Source organism: Puma concolor, chromosome A3 (assembly GCF_028749965.1).
Source record: "Puma concolor isolate L17-30 chromosome A3, mPumCon1.1.hap2, whole genome shotgun sequence".
NCBI classification, from domain to species: Eukaryota; Metazoa; Chordata; class Mammalia; order Carnivora; family Felidae; genus Puma; species Puma concolor.
Window position 1 is genome coordinate 132,687,597 of NC_141669.1, and position 12,660 is coordinate 132,700,256.

General features: G+C 43.6%; 1 long non-coding RNA gene across 1 annotated transcript; it reads left to right on the forward strand.

Moving 5' to 3' along the window:
* Window positions 1-11,499: 11,499 nt before the first annotated feature.
* LOC147582818 (uncharacterized) lies at window positions 11,500-12,413 on the forward strand. The gene is made up of 2 exons (XR_015248792.1): window positions 11,500-11,610; window positions 11,922-12,413. It is a non-coding gene; the product is annotated as an uncharacterized LOC147582818 (long non-coding RNA).
* Window positions 12,414-12,660: the final 247 nt, after the last annotated feature.

Genomic DNA, 12,660 nt, shown 5'->3' on the forward strand with positions numbered 1-12,660 from the left:
ATGAATTAATTTTTTTAACATCTAAAATCCTGGAGAATGCGTAAACAGTCATACACATCCCCCCAAAAAGGCATCTTTCAGGACAACTGGCCTGGCCTGTTTAACAAGGCACGGAGAAAGGAAGAAGGGACTGAGCTAGACTGGAAAAGACCAGAATGACATAACAACCCAATTCCGTGCCCGGGGCCTGGATTGCATCTTGGTTTGGGTAAACCAGCTGCAAAAGATACTTTTTGGGGGGGCATCTGGGGGGCTCAGTTGGGTAAGTGCCTACAATCGTTATAGAGCTCCAAAGTGCTAAGGGACTCAGCAGGACTGGCTTGACCCAAATGACAAATAAGGAGGGGGGAAAAAAGGATGAGACAAATGGAGACCAAGCAAACCAGCCCTAATGAAGCGGTGAGGTTCTTGGTACTGAACTCCAGGCTGGCCAGGCTCATCCCACAGAGACAGGCGGCCCAGGCCCACCCGAGGACGTCAGCGCAAGGGCAGGACGTTGACTTGAAGCTTGTCAATAAAAAGCTTTGGCAGCACGTGCTCTTGGCTGGCTCCCACGTGAGCAAAGGGGGCGGAGCTAACCCAACCAGTTCTCCATCCAAACTCAGCATCGGATTAAACCACGGACCGACCCGCCTGGGGTCAGAGGTGCGAGAGGCGAGAGGCCAGGGGGTCACGCTAGTGGCACTCCTCCTGCAGGGAAGGAAACATCAGGGCTGGGGAATTGATTGATGCCCTGCCTATGGCATCAATCCCCACTGTCCTTTCCCAGTTCTCTTCTGACTTGCCTCTGGGCGGGATGCCTCTCTGTCGACCCTTCTTTCACCCGCACCCACTCCCCATAATTCGTCCACATTTGCCTTGTAATCATAAGAGGGAGCAGTTGTTCAATGACTTTGCACCAGGCTCCTCTCCACTGCCTCCTTTACACCTTACTAAGATGAGACACCATGCTGATCCCATCTTACCGACGAAGAGAGGAGGCGGGGGGATTCGTGCCCTTGGCGCAAGCTCTCACAAGTAGTGAGTGAAGAAGTCAGGACCCGAACCCCACCGTTCTGGCTCCAGAGTCTGCACCACTGATGTTAGAGTTAGCGTGATGCTTGTTTCTGTAACAGGGGAAACAGGCATTCGGATGCCAGTTTCGGTAGTCACTGGCTAAGTGACTTCCCTTCCATCCAGTTTAAGCTTCCCCTTCTAAAATGGGATGACGCTCTGTTGACAAGAGCCAACGTATGGAAAGAGCCCAAGTGTCCATCGATGGACGAACGAATAAAGAAGACGTAGTATATATATACAATGGAGTATTACTCGGCAATCGAAAAGAAGGAAATCTTGCCATTTGCAACGACACGGATGGAACTAGAGGGTATTATGGGAAATTAGTCAGAGAAAGACAAATATCATATGACTTCACTCATATGAGGACTTGAAAACACAGAAGAGATGAACATAAGGGAAGGGAAGCTAAAAGAATATAAAAACAGGGCGGGGGACAAAACCTAAGAGACTCTTAAATACGGGGAACAAACTGAGGGTTGCTGGAGGGGTTGTGGGAGGGGGGATGGGCGAAATAGGTAAAGGGCATTAAGGAATCTACTCCTGAAATCATTGTTGCACTCTATGCTAACTAATTTGGATGTAAATTAAAAAAATAAAATAAAAAAAAACTTACTGGAGATCTTTTCACATAGATCTATCTATCACAGCCTGGTAACAGCTTTCAAAATGTTTCATTTTAAGATCTGACTGTATTTTTTTTTTTTTTTTTTTTTTTTTGGGACAGAGAGAGACAGAGCATGAACAGGGGAGGGGCAGAGAGAGAGGGAGACACAGAATCGTTAACAGGCTCCAGGCTCTGAGCCATCAGCCCAGAGCCTGACGCGGGGCTCGAACCCACGGACCGCGAGATCGTGACCTGGCTGAAGTCGGACGCTTAACCGACTGCGCCACCCAGGCGCCCCAAGATCTGACTGTATTTAATCAGTCTCCTGTGGAAGAACTTTGAGTCCCTTTAAACTATCCTCTTGCCACAATCTGACAACATTGATAAATTAAAAGACGCCAAGAAGTCATCTACATGAAGGTCATAGAGTATTCATTAATTATGTTCAAAGCTTTGTTACAGTATATGTGATAAATGCAATAAAACTACAATAACCCTGCTAAATAAATACATTAATAAAATGGGATGCTGCTGCTCCCCCTCCAGGGTGGGCTGTGACCACTGAATGACCAAGTACATCTAAGGCAGGTCTCGGCCATCCACCCCCAGAGGCAAACCTGGGCAAGTGCCTGTTTTTATAAATAAAGTTTTATTGGAACACAGTCATGCCCAGTCGTTTGTGGATTATCTATGGCTGCTTTCACATGACTTGGTGAAGGTGGCTGAGACAGACTGAATGGCTCTCAAAGACTAAAACATGTGCTATCTGACCTTTAAGAATAAGTTCACTGACTCCTGAGCTAAAGCATTCGGGACACTCTTTTGCACCTGGAAGATACCTGATACTTACATTTAACGTAAGGTCAAGAGCAGACATCAGGTTCCGTTTATCACTCTTTCCCTGGGTCCAGCAAAGTCCTTACACATATTAGATGCATTATACAAAGTAAAGTTAGAGTAATTAGTGATAATGAAATGTAATAGTTATAGCACAGCATTCAGATGAAATTAGTTGTTTTTTTAATTTTTTTTTTTTATATTTATTTTTGAGAGAGACAGCGACAGAATGCGAGTGGGTTAGGGGCAGAGAGAGAGGGAGACACAGAATCCGAAGCAGGCTCCAGGCTCCGAGCTGTCCGCACAGAGCCCGACGCGGGGCTCGAACCCACGAGCTGTGAGATCATGACCTGAGCCGAAGTCGGACGCTTAACCAACTGAGCCACCCGGGAGCCCCTGAAACTAGTTAATAATAAAACTCCAGGCACATTTCTAACTTGAAATGACCCGTTTACTTTTCCAGTATTCTGTAATTTCAGTTAGAATGCAAATAATCGTGTAACATTGGAATGCCACTCAGCTGTCTTACATTCACACGGAGGAGGGTTGGTTGATGCAGGAGACCAACTTTGCTATCTTTTATTATTTTTCTTTTTTTTTTAATTTTTTTTTTCCAAACGTTTATTTATTTTTGGGACAGAGAGAGACAGAGCATGAACGGGGGAGGGGCAGAGAGAGAGGGAGACACAGAATCAGAAACAGGCTCCAGGCTCTGAGCCATCAGCCCAGAGCCCGACTCGGGGCTCGAACTCACGGACCGCGAGATCGTGACCTGGCTGAAATCGGACGCTTAACCGACTGCGCCACCCAGGCGCCCCTCTTTTATTATTTTTCAGGTTGTAACGATCATAAGATGAAGCATAAGTGTATTCTGCAAACTTCAAATTGTGGGTTCTAAACCATTCTTTTGTTGTTGTTGTTGTTTATTTTGAGAGAGAGAGAGAGAGAGAGAGCTCAAGCGAGCGCAATCGGGGGAGGGGCAGAGAGAGAGAGAGGGAGAGAGAGAATCCCAAGCAGGCTCTGAGCTGTCAGTGCAGAGCCTGATGCGGGGCTCAAACTCACAAACCGTGAGATGATGACCTGAGCTGAAACCAGGAGTCGGGTGCTTAACCGGCTGGGCCACCCAGGTGCCCATCAGAGTGTGTGTTTTGGTGCCTTCCACCCCACAAAAGTCAGCTTTTAGAGCAGCCACAACACAGAAATAGGGTACTGGCTAGTGGTTGATGCAGTGACGACGGGGGGGTGGGGGGGGTGGGGGGGGGAGAGAAGTCAGGAAAAGAATGGGAGCAGGTGTCAGCAGATCACCAACCCGGGGGGCAGATCAGTAGGATGCAGTCCCACACCAGGATCCAGTACGGGCATTTCTAAGTACGCTCAGCGGGCGCATCTTGTTTTAAAGGGACGCATGTTAACCTCCAAGCAGAACCTAACCAGAGGCGACACTCCAGGCTTCCCCACAACACACGGGGAATGGCGGGCTGGCTTCCCCAGTGCAGTCCACCTACAGTTGTGGGCTGCCCCGTCTTGCTGCCCATTGGTGGGTCTTTACACTTATTTTTGCTACTGCTGTAAGACAAAAGCAAACAAAGAAAACCAAGGCGCTTAGCCCCCAACGAAGTACGTTGCAAGCCAAACGTGAAGCGGCTTGGGAACCAGCCAGTTTTGCATTAGCCACTTTTTCTCCAGTTAGGGCCAAGAAACAGTGTTTAGCAGAGCTCATTCCACCAAGGTGGCCTCGCTCTCTTTCGTTTTTTTACTTGTTTATGCAAAGACTGTAGCCCGTGAAGACAGACCCCAGAGCTCACGGCTGTATCACCAGCCTCCAAAACAGCATCTGGCAGGTAGTGGGTCTTCGGGGCTCTCCGCTGAAAGGGAGTGGGGGCTGGTTCTGTTCCAGGTCGTGGCCATACGGTGGTGAGCAAGAGAAATGTTTTCCCTGCCCTCCTGGGGCTTACATCCCAGGGAGAGGCTGACATTCATCAACGAGCAATGAGGGAACAAGTCTATTTTTATTGATTGCACCAAACGCCACGAAGGCAACAGGGTGTGTCCCCTTACCAGACTAATGGATCTGAATGCCAGACTACCTGGATGTGAATTTTGGTTCCCGACCCAGGGCCAGGGCGCAGGCGAGGCAAGCGTGGGCAGCGTTGAGATTCTTAGGTCGCCATCTCTACAAAGCGGGGTGAAAACAGCATCACCCTTTTAGGCCTTTGTGAGGATTAAATGTCAGGGAATTTGCACATCTGCTGACACACAGGAGGAGCTCAGTAAATGGCAGTAATGATTATTGTATTATTTCCATCAGTGTTATTAAGCCTATGGAAACCCATCACGCTTGAAGAAATACGTAAGCAATAACGTCAAAAGAATCCAGAAAACTAAAGGGGCTAGGTGCCATATTTTGTCGAACCGAAAACATCACGTTGTAAGACGCTCTGCTATTATATGAACTCTTGAGGAAGAAAGAGTTGCTTCCGCTTCCAATCGCAAGATGCCATCGATCGCAAAACGCACACCGATTTCGGTTATGTTAAAATGTAAAAATTAACGTGAACCTTAGAATTGATCAACTGTGGTACCGTCACCCCAATTCCATGGCCATGCAGCAGAAAGGCGTGTCTTAAGTATTCTCTATTTCCAAAAGACTGGGTGTTTCAATAAGTATTTTTTTTTGGAAAGTGTGGCTAGTTCATATCATCGAAATTCTAGGATCTCTGGGCATCTAGACTGGTACCATTTAATAATAACTACTGAACGAAAGATGACTAAATGAAATAATTCGTTAAAGCTACAATTATAAAGAGTCTCCGCTCATAAACAGCAGTAGAAATTCTATAAAATGGGGGCACATAGCTGGCTCAGCGGGAAGAGCATGTGACTCCTGATCTCGGCATCGTGTGTTTGAGCCCCACATGAGGTGTAGAGATTACTTAATTTAAAAAAAAAAAAAAGAAAGAAAGAAAACTTAAAAAAATTCCATAAAACAGCAACAAATGCTCTAAGAAAGCAGATGGAAGTCTGTCATCATACAAACACGAGGGGGACTTGCATAGGCATTTTCTTAATTAAATTAGCAATGCCACGGTTAACCCGGCGTGTCATTGTTATTTTTTTTAACTCCACATCATTTGGTTACAATGATTCTATGTTAAAATCCACCTAAATCCTGAGCACCTGTCCTGTCTCTATCCTGGATATGTAAGTTGGCAGTTACCATTTTTAGGAGGTGGATCTTAATGAACGTTGAATAAATAAATGAAAGAACTCTGTGCATATGGGAGACTGGACCTAATTTTCAGACCAAACACGATACAGTCCACCAACGTAATCAGTCCAAGTTTCGACTTGAGGAAAATAGTTGGACTACTCCCACAGAGAGAATATTCATAGTCAGAAGCATCCTTTCAAAGAGATTGGGCTCATTGTATTCGATTGAGGTTTTTGACATTTTTTTTTTTTAATTTTTTTTTCAACGTTTATTTATTTTTGGGACAGAGAGAGACAGAGCATGAACGGGCGAGGGGCAGAGAGAGAGGGAGACACAGAATCGGAAACAGGCTCTAGGCTCTGAGCCATCAGCCCAGAGCCCGACGCGGGGCTCGAACTCACGGACCGTGAGATCGTGACCTGGCTGAAGTCGGACGCTTAACCGACTGCGCCACCCAGGCGCCCCGAGGTTTTTGACATTTAATTTAAAAGAAAAACTGCCCATTTTTGAAACCAGCATTTCTAGACATTTTATGAAAAAGGAGCCTCGACCGTTTCTGTAACTAATAAACTATTTTCCCCCGTTGATTTTTTTTTTACAGTCACTTTGCATAGTGACATGAGCTAGCCGTTCCCAAGATTCATGAGTTTTTTCTGTGTATTTTGGGGGAAGAATTTCACCCGAACTGCCTTGGAATATTATCACCAGCCCCACTGTTGTTTTGTTTAGTTAAACCTATGCCTTTGTGTTTATAACATTTTGTAAATATTATTACTGTACCTTTCTGGTTATGTCCTTTTGAAGAAAGCGGCGGGGGGGGGGGGGGAAATTCTACCTCCTATGATGAATTAAGAGTACACAGGCTTCTCTTTCCCTTTTGTAAAAAAAGAACGTATTTTGGCAGTTGAAAACAGGTGCTCGTTGGGTTCATTCACGATATGAGACAGATCAGTGTGCATTTGAAACTCCTCTTTCTTCAGAGCAGAAAATTGTGAGGGTTGAGCAAAACAGAAAACAGAGCCCTTTTCTAAATTTAGCAGTGTCATATGACCCCACTCGTCTTTGTACTCAGAGCATTAAGGTATTAGCCACATTGCTTCATGGATGTAGCATATAATTACTCTAGGAAAAGGGGAGCATGACCAACCAGCATAGATACAAGTGTTGGGCTTCTATCTGTCCTTTTTGATCTAAGGAAATGGACCTCAGAGTGCCACTGGAGCATCCCCCATGACAGCTTGTCATTTGGGTAAACTTTCCCACTGCAGGCAGAAAACAGTTCCTCCATTTTTATACCTCTTTTCAGAGCAGCCGATGTTTAAACACTTTTCACGCAGATTTTTTTTTTTTTCTTTTTTTTCCTGTTTGCTCCTTTAACTGTGAGTTCTGCAATGGAGGCAAATTCACTTCTGTTGTCAGGATCGCTTCAGACCAACATGATATAGCTCCCAATAGATCCCCTGTCATGAATCTCTGACTGTGGTGTTTTGTTTGTTTTATTTTGAAAGGACTCTTTATAGGCTAATTTGGACATGGATCCTAAAAGCTTTTAGGGTTTCTTTTTTTTTTTTTTTTTTTTTTTTTTAAGAGCATTTCAGGTTTACTGCACTTCGGGAACTTGCAATTTAAGATTAAGCTGGGAATGAGAATCTCAAGAGCTATCACTGCCTTTAGATGTGTTTATCTGCAAACTAAAATTCTTAAAATGCCATTTCTGTTTTGCAGAAGGTAGATCTTTCCAGCCAAGCAAGGGTTTGCAAAGCCATGGTTAGGAACTAAGACTGGCTTTAGTAGCAGTGGGGGATGGGGGAACCGACACATATTAAAATTGAGAAAGGGCCTACCCAAGCTCAGGAAAACAGCCGTGGCTCTCACACGGTATCAGTGTTTATGGGGGAATTTTTTTTGCTCTCTGGGCCCACGGAAGGGAAGGAGTAGGAGGAAGTAACTAGGATTGTCCCATACTTGAAGGAAGCGGAGGGCCTCAGCTGGTTGCTAAAAATTCAATTAAAAAAAAAAAAAAAATGTAGCTCAGGCGTGTAGGAAGCTGTGAGAATTTGGTTTTAGGATTCCGGTGTTTCTACTTGGAAACTTATCACCCTGTTTCCTCAATCTGCCTTTAAATATGTTTGATGATGATGCCCACTGATTAGTTTTGGACGTCTTTCATGAAATCCATTTTTTTTCTTAGACCTTGTGTACATAGTGACTTTTTTAAACATCTAGAATGCATTGAGATATTATCCTAGAGTTTAAATTATTTTTTGAAATTATTCTTCACAAATAAAAGGCTCCAGATTTCTCTAAATACCCTTCCTTCTTTTCTTTCTTTCTTTCTTTCTTTCTTTCTTTCTTTCTTTCTTTTTTCTATTTTTTTTTTAGTAACCTCGAGGCCCCACACCACCCCAAGATCAAGAGTCCTATGCTCTCCCGGGTGAGCCAGCCAGGCACCCCTAAATACCCCTCTTTTTCCAAACAATCTTCCTGAAGTTAGATTAAAAGTTGAGTTGGTCTCTATGACCTTTGCTTGTCTTTAAAAAAAAAAAAAAAAAGTAAAATTAAACAGACTGCTGTTTTGGAATGTCCCTTGCCAAACGATAAATCATAACTTTATCAACTTCCCCAGAGGCCTTCAGAATGAAAGAAAGAAAAGAAAAAAGTTCAGCTAAGTTCAGTTGCTCTGTAAATTCATCCTAAAAGGTACCATTCCTTGCTACGTATTTGCTCACAAGGCGGCATTTGAACGACCGCAAAACACACTTTCCTTTTTTGAACCAGGGTGAGGATCCTTGATGCAGGGGAAGTTTGGGCGGAGGACAGGCTCAGCCCAGGGATGGCTCAGCCTCAGATTTAACTTCCTCAGGTGCAGAACTGAAGCCTGGTACGGGGGAGAGTGATCCAGAGCTCAGAGTTTCCAAGTTAAGGAAACAGTAGATTCATTTCCAACGGTGGTCTTTCCAAACTACTCCTGCTTCTAAATATGGAAGCTTCCTTTGTGTTTCAGTGGCTCTGCATGTACCATCTTCCAGTCTGTGGCACGGTGCTCTCTCTCTCTCTCTCTCTCTCTCTCTCTCTCTCTCTCTCTTCCCGTCTCTTAATAATCCAGAGTACTTGAGAACGCATTAATACTCGAGAGGGTTTGGCACTTTACTTTACAAAATGTCTAGCATGTCAAGAAAGGGAAAGAGTTCCTCCAATCACATTATCTATGTGCATTTTCTGCCTCTTTTTAAAAATCTCTCCAAATCCTACTCCTAACTACATTTCTGATTAATCTCTCGGCTCACAAGTGAACTCAGGAACCACACTCCACTGACAGTGAACTATCTTTAGGAGATGAATTCACTACAATTCACTGTTCTGCTACTTGGACTGATCCATCCGGCAGCATTTTCTTGTCTAAGAAGGTCTAGATATTTCATTTGTTGCAGTACAAGGATGAGGTGTGTTTTTAGGAGACTCACTCTTTTCCCTTATTTCTCTAATCATTTTCATACTATCTCAAAAATGGAGAATTAAAAATCTGCAGAAACATCCGGCTTCCCTTTTTTTCTTCTATAGTCAGTAGGTCAAAAAATGTAGTAATAGGAAGTGGACGCATGAGAAATAGGTTTTAAAAATTGTCATATGCAAATCATTTAAGCTTTGTTTCTATAGAACTTTAAATTGAAGTATCATATTTTCATGTGTATATACATATATGTATATATATATATGCACATATAAATATATATGTATATTTATATATGTATATACGCATATAAATACTCAGGCTCAGTGACATTCTTGAGAAAGTCGACCTGAAGTCAAAGTACTAAAACCACAGCCCTGGAGAATTGGAAATCATACAATTTTGTTTATCCCAGCTCTGTCATTATCCGAAGGGAAATTTAGGCTGAGGAAAGCTCTTTCGCTTGCCTCAGGGTCCTTGGGTTCTGGTCCTGACTTTGCCATGTAATTTTGCACTGATCCTCTAGGACCTTTAGTTTCCTCATCTGTAAAGCGGGTCCACCGGGAGGTGAGATTTTTAAGATCTATAACGTGTACGATTTTGCAGGCATAGGATGTGGGTCACGCAAAGGTGGACGTCCCGGACGCCAGGTGACCCCTCGGTCCACCTTTTCTCCAGGGGATCTGTTTATTTTGGCCCTGGACAGGCATTAGCCACCCTTAAGTAAAAGGTTGAGTTCTGGCAGCTGGGGTTTCCCTGCCTATGTGGGTTTCTATATTTTCACCAGCCTTTGACTCAGAAAAACCCAATTCAAGTGGATGCCTTTGGTACAAGTGGCAACAGATACCAGCATATCCAGAACCGTCAGGATCTCATTTCCTGCTTCCCCCGGCCTCCCCGTCTCTGCCTCGGCTTTTAGCTTTGCCAGAAGGAGTCCGTTGTCCTTTTGGGAATTCCCTCAACCACCCGTCATTTCGGGCTGAACATAAATGATTTATCCAGCAAGAGTTAATAAAATTGACTGTGGTCTCCGAAGAAGGGATAGTTTGTCAAATCTATATCTTCAAACTAATTGAATATATTTTTCATGAATTGTGATCAATGTAAGGTAATTTCAGAGGATGGCTTTTACTAATTAATGAATCCAGCACACTGACTCATCTTGGCAGACTAAACTTTAAAAGTTCACGGCTGCCTTCTTCAAAACCAGGATCCCATACGTACCTAGTTTAGTGGTTTAATGTAATTCTTAAGAAAGCAAGCAGATTGAGCAATACTTTAATTCAGAAACAAGTTGCTCAATGTGTGTTCTCTGAAAATAACAAGCCTGAGAAGGGGAAACTATAAAACACGGGCGGTAAGCTAATGTATTCCTGCTTCTTGATTGATTTCACATTTACAACAAAGCTCACATTATTAGAAAGGATTTGGAAAGGTCAGCCAGAAGCATCTTACTACCCATAGAAGGATTTCTGAAGTAGCACCAAATTCACTCAAAACAACAAAATAAAGAGAAAACTTATCTGAGTTAGGACAACACGGCTGGCTCTCAGACTTTACAGAACTTAGGAAATAAATGCAGGTGGGTTGTTTTTTCTCCCTGCTCACAGAAAAGTTTGTTTTAAAAAGGCAAGGGAGTTATGGTTTCAAGAAAGGAAAATGGTTCGTGTTTTTCTTATCACATCAAAAGGGACATACACGCCCTTTAACAGAAAGCAATTAGGGGCCTTTCAAAGAATGAGTCTCCCTGTAGCAAATGGCAGTTGGTGTGGAAACAGGTAACACACACACCTAGAACCAGGCAGGACCAGAATGGAAAAGAAACAGAAGAGAAGGGAGAGAAGAGAAGAATTAAGAAAGAGAAAGAGAGAAAAAAAGAGAGAAAGAAAGAAAGAGAGAAAGAAAGAAAGAAAGGCCTGGATTCCAGCTTGGGGGGTGGTTTACAACCACACAACGCGCTCGGAGAACTAGAATTCTGCCCTTCTAGAATATTCGCTGAAGTGAATCTCAGTGATTCTGGGCCCAGGACCCTACAGACTTCTGCCTGGTGTCTCTGGATGGGGATAGGAGGGCAGTGGTCAGAGTGCAAACGGCTTCCTGAGGTGGGCGAGTGGAGAGGGATGGGGGGTGGGGCGGGGGGGGGGGGGGATGAGTTTGGAAGGATCCAGAGCCTCCAGAACCTTTCTCCACACCTACCCTGAATAGCTGCAGCGAGGAGAATTCTTCTCCTTTGGGATGCAAATGTGGCATTCACAGCCAATCAGGTCTTCTGAGTGGATTAACCAGTAGTCAGTCCAGTTTTGGTTTGGGGGAGGAGGGGAGGGAGACAAGAAAGAGAAAAAGGAAAAGAATTTTCTTCTAATGGAGCGGAGGGAGAGACGGAGTAATCATCACCATAATGGACGGGTGACTTATAGGGACCTTTCCCAAGTGCCAGTTCTGGGCTGAGTAAGGGCTTTCTGATCTTATTTCCTAAACTTCCGGTTAGGTAAACCTCCCCTCGCTGACACTCCCTGAGTTTCCTAAAATCCCGTAGTCATCTTTCCTGAGGGCATTTGATGTTTTTCCTACCTTAAACACCCACTCTTCCTAAGCGCCATCTATGTGAAACAGGTACAGAACCCTGGGGGTGAAATTATGAGGTTCCCAGTTAAAATATGATAAGGGGAAAAAACATCGTTGGATTCTGTATAGTATGATGTCTGGCACAGACCAAGCCCTCGATAAAACCTGACCATTGTGTTTGCATTCCCTTTCAGGTTATCTGTTCAGAAACTGCCAGTAAAGCTAATGTACCGACTTGCTTCAGTCTGGAACCGGATTAAATAGTAAGAGTCTCAAAATGTGTTAAAAATCAGTGATTCTTGAGAAAACTTATCTCATCCATATCGTGACTTACCTACCACAGAAACTTCTAAAAGCTTGATATTATTTTTATGTATGAAATTCTAGGCTCTTGGTCCCATCTGGTCTCCTAATATCCAAGTTCATGAGAAAAGTAAGTGCTTCCCCTGCCCCCCGCCCCCCAATTTCCTACAGTGAGCATTTAACAGGTACCTGCATCCAACAAGCAGGTAAGGAAAAGTAACAGCTTCCAGATGTAAACAGGACACCTTACTGGGCTAATTTGGTCATTCATTTCCCCCCCCCCCCCCCTTAGACAAAGGTAGGTTTTCAAGCCAAGTGGAACATAGGAATATCTACAAATGTAAAAAGTCTGCTCTCGGCGTGTAATTACATTTGTTTTTCTATTCTTGATGTTGTTGTGAGTACTTTCTCGTCTTTCTTACCCATTCCAGCCAAATATGTCTCATAATTTTATTGGACTTTTTAGAACCAGGAATTGATATTGGGTTTTGTTCTTTGTTTTTTTTTTTTTGGTTGTTTCTTATTTATGTCAAAATTTTCTGCTTTTAAGTGTGCTAATTCCTTCTTCCATTTATTTTGATAGATAATATCTACATTTATATCGCCTTAAGGTATATTGAGAATCGCACT